At 41.9% G+C, this 4,771-nt stretch overlaps 1 protein-coding gene across 2 annotated transcripts in view; it reads right to left on the bottom strand.

Annotated features, from left to right (window-relative positions):
* Window positions 1-4,771, bottom strand: part of DNAJC11 (DnaJ (Hsp40) homolog, subfamily C, member 11) — an 18,296-nt gene that overhangs the window by 10,250 nt on the left and 3,275 nt on the right. The gene's annotated exons all lie outside the window — the stretch shown is intronic.

Genomic DNA, 4,771 nt, shown 5'->3' with positions numbered 1-4,771 from the left:
TTTCTATTGTGACACATTACAGAATGTGTCACAATAGAATGTGTCAATTCTACAAAGGTAGAACACTTTTACACAGCAGGTTTCTTCTTCCCCCACAACTGATTCTGCTCTGCCAGTATTTTAAAGTTGAAATAACACATTTTAGAAATTGATTTTCTTCAATGGAACTTTGCCGGAAATCCTCTAAATGCTTTCTTCTTATGAGTTATCTGAAACAACTTAGTTTTGAGCTGCATCATTCACTTGCAATTAACCTTGTTACTAAAAAATTTTGGGGTTTTTTCCTAGTTTATATCTTGTAATCAGAAGAAAAGCTTGATAGACTTTTAGCAAGTGGTAAATATTTCCTTTCTCAGACCATAGAAAAGCTTATTCCTACAAAAAACTAGGCCACAGCTAAATAGTCTGGCTACCTGCTGCGGTGCTCACTCAGACTAACTGCAAGAGTGGGTTTATTTGAAACGGGCACGATTAGATCCTTGTCTAGGTCATATAACTTCAAGAGGCTTTGGAAACCTTCCCTATAGACCTATTAAACAGCATTCCAGTTCATATAAAATGTACCAGTTGCAATTAAAAAAAACCCCAAACCCCCTGTGCACAAGCACAGAATGAAGTCTGAGCAATTTGTATAAAGAAACTCAATAGCTAGGTAGGTACAAAAACCACTCACACAGAGTCCAAGTACGGATGGAATAAATTCCTATTTCAATCTGAGTAAGCATTTTTCCTTGCTCACTCCACTCTAATCAAATGCTGAACCATAAATATAGGAAGAATTGCAGAGTTTGACAGGACTCAAAACTTCTCTCTGGTTTGCCTCCCAACTATTTATTTGCTGTGGAGATTCCCAACCTCTTCTCAATATTTATTTTCTGATTTCTTACATAGCAAAAATTGGATAAATATTTTAACTCAGGAAGGTGCAATTATTTCCAGGAGAACTCTGGAACAGGGGCTGTGCCCCAACTGTTTACAAATTACTCTTGGCAGGCTGGTGAATTTCAAAGCAATTACGCTCATCGTTCTGTTTGTGGCAGCACCAATGATGAGCTCCCACCCTTTATGCGGAAGACTACTTTTCAGGAACCATCTGCAAAGTCACCTTCAAGGGATCTCCTCTCCAGACGCTACAGCTTCTTCAGTTTCAGCCCTCTCCTATGTTGTGCTGTTCCTTGAAACAAGGCCAAAATAAGAGCGAAGCAAGGCAAAACCGCCAACCGCCTAGGAAGCAGCGCAGCACTGCGCTGCCGCTCCAGCCCTCTGGAAAGACACGGAGTAGAACAGCCAAAGAGAAACAGAAAGTGCCAACTCCACCCAATGAAATTCCAGCAAATGCACTCCAGAGTGGCCGATCAAACATGTCTAAATACAGGTGAGCATTTATTTTAACAAGAGAGAGAACTATTTCCATTTTTCCCTGATGCTCTTCAATTCAAGGAAGCGTAAAACCCAAGATCTTTCATAACAGAGGCAGGATGGAAAGAAGGGTTTTCCATGTGGACCGCCACATTCAGCACAGAACCTTTGCCAGACTGCAACTTTAAATTCCAAGTTAAACATTTTTAAACAAGGGATATCATGCTGAGCAGTAAGCATGCTGAATTTGAATGGCAAAAAGACAGAAAATTGCGTTTTTTCAACTCAGACCGGAATATAAGCAGCAGTAAAGCTTTCTCAAGAACTTGCACTAAAAAGACCCCACTGAAAAACATCTTACTATACTATCTTTATTTGTACGGCAATGCTTGTACTCTTTGTAAAGATGCACCAAGGTCCACACCCATTCCTGAAATTCATTGCACCTCCTTTCTTTCAATCACACTCAAAATCTTATGATTTCCTTTTTCACACCTATGAATTTTAGAACAAATATCCCTCCCAATGAAAAAAGGAAAACACCTGAACCTATCCATGAAAATCCACAAGACCCATTCAGAGGAAAGGAGCACCTCCGTTCCCTCCCCACCTTCACAGCAGATCTTCTATTTAGCTGCCTTTTGCTGAAGGGAGCGGTGGACTCTGTGCAGACATTGCACCTCCCGCCAAGCAGGTGAAGTCACCCTCAGAGGTCTATAGATCCTGGCAAGGAAACTGGCTCAGGCGCAAGCACAGGAAAAGCAGCAGATGGTAAAGTTAAAAATATTCCCAGAGAACGACAGCACCCCCTATGCCACCGGATAATACGAGAGGGACCGCTTCTGCTCACAACTCCCCATCAGCCACCTGCTCAGACCATTGGAAATGAAAAAGCCCTCCCCGAAGAAAGAGCAGCAGGGAAAAGCTGTAAAGCTCTGCTCAGAAGTCGGCAGCGCACGCATGCAACAGGCTGCAAAGCGCACCAGCTCAGCAGGGCAGGAAGCCGGGGAGCGGCACTACAGAATCATCAGAGTTGTTATCTGGTATCATCTTTTAAAATCACCTTTATTTGCCATCCTGTGAATACAAAACAGACTTTACTGATGAAATTAAGAGGTGTGCCAGAGAAGAATATACTCCCTCCTCGCCTTTTTTCTTAGGGATATACCTTCTGGAAAGTGACATATGGAAGCTGTGCAAGACTAAGCCTTGAGGGACCTGCATTTCTTAGATGTTGACCTTCCGCTGCAGGAAAATAATGGGGTTTAATTTCTCCTAACAGGAAGCAGTTCTTCTCAAATCAAGTAATGAACTTTTCAACCCTTCTGCACATATTTGAAAGCAGAAACAAAGCTCTAAAAGCAAATAATAGACTCGATTCGAAACCTGCCAAATTGCCTACATCTGGTTATTGCTCAACATTTCTGGTTAAAATGCTTTATTTTGCTGGAACCATTTTATAGAACTGACAAAATGTTGGAAATTCTAAAATAACTTGCGTTCATGTATGAAATGATCACAGCTGTGCTACCTAATTCCACGGGAACACTGCCTGGAGAGACATTTCTATGGGCTGCCAATCAGCAATTGCTGTAAACACCCAGATGGCTAATTTTATCACAGGACACAGAGGCTGAGGCTTACAACGCAGCTCTGCTTTTTACTGCTCACAGCCACGGCGAGGCGCCCAGATAAAATGTCAAATTCCTAAAGTCACAGAGAAGCATGAGGTGGAGATAACCATGCCCCTCTCTGAGAATACCCTTCTGACCCCAGTCACTCTAATCTCCAGCAGAGACAGTTCGACTTGCCCGTTTTGTGGCATCCAGAAATCCCTTCCTGCCTGCAATAATGTTGTCAACAGATATTCACATAACACCTTACGCTTATTTACCCTTCCAGTACAAACAAGTTCTTAGTATCTGTGCACTATCCACAACAGCCTGGTGGTCTGTATTAGTCGATTTGCTTTGCTAAGACCAGTGCAGATCCGAAGTCTGTGCCAAGGTGAATATCTCAAAACATCTCAGATGTACATTATTCTGATACAGTCCTAAGCATTACTGTACTCACACTTCTGTCCACTCAGAAAACATTGTGATTTTAAACTGCTGACCATGAAAACACCAGCAACCTTCAAAAACAACAGTAATAGCAGTTAATCAACTGGTAGTTTGTTTCTCGGGTTATGCAAGTTACGCTGCAACACTTTAGGAGCCCATGCATGAACACCACAACACAGGAGACCTCCTCTTTCAAAGCCACCGAAAGAGTACAGCCACCTGTGCTTCAGGATGCAGAATCTGTGTTGACTGCAAGCCTCCAGCAAGAGCTCTGGGGATACCCAGTTTTCCACCGAGAATAGAAGTATTTATAAATAAAACAAAACCTGATGTCTCATAAAAGTTTATTTATTCAAGACAGAGAAAGTTTGTCTACATAGATATCTGCACGGTTACCTTGGGGTAGACAGCGGAAAATTAAGGCTTCCCTACCATGGACCACTTCTATACTGCACGGAAGAAATGGATTTCCAACACATTTCAAAAAATAGGTACAAAATGGTTTCTGGTAGCTTAAGCAAAAAAACTCAAGAAAAATATAGATACAGGTAAACTAAAGTATCAACACATTTGGTGAGTGTAGATGCAGCTCTTGGATAATGTTTTTCATTGCATGAGAACCAAGATTTTTGTGATTCAACAAGCTTTGAAACCTCAGTCAGTGACAATCCTGACAAAACCTGGGTTTGCCTAGCGCACTTATCAAGCCAAGAGCCAGCAAAGCCATTAGCATTCTAAACTATCAGAGTATTCCAGTCACAGCAGGTGACAGAGGAAGCAGCGGTCGATCGTTATTTCCACCTCTCCCTGCCATCCCAGCACTACATAAGAACATCATCCTCAACATGGTATTCTTGATCATCTCTGAAAAGCCAAGATTCAGCTGCGAGGTGGGTCATTTAGTTTATGGCTGCTCAAACAGACTGAGAGATGGGAATGGAATACTCAATGATTCTCATCCTGAGAGTGTGATCAAGCTTTCCTAAAACAGGCACTAACTGTGAAACTGGCAAGACCCCAATCCTGTTCAGGTTGATTTTGCTCACTGTGCTGCAGCCGGAAGAGTTCTGCTACCCAGCTGGTTTGGTAGCTGCCTCGCATTTTTCATTGGTTTCAAAGCTGTGTTTGAGTATCTCCCCGCATTGTTGTGACACTACAGCAGTGTCGAAGGGAAAACGTGTCAGGTAACTGCAGGGAGTTTCATTTTATTTTGAATACTTAGAAAGAAATCATAACCATTTGTGTGAGGTCTGTTTTCTTGAAATTGATGAAAGAGATATTTTGCTCCTACATGTTTCAATGAAAAAAAGAACTTTCAATAGAGGATTACTGTTCAAAGAATTAGCTGA

Source organism: Pygoscelis adeliae, unplaced genomic scaffold, assembly GCF_000699105.1.
Source record: "Pygoscelis adeliae isolate BGI_AS28 unplaced genomic scaffold, ASM69910v1 Scaffold370, whole genome shotgun sequence".
Taxonomy (NCBI): Eukaryota; Metazoa; Chordata; class Aves; order Sphenisciformes; family Spheniscidae; genus Pygoscelis; species Pygoscelis adeliae.
The sequence above is the reverse complement of the archived record's forward strand: the minus strand, read 5'-3'. Positions and strand labels throughout refer to the sequence as shown.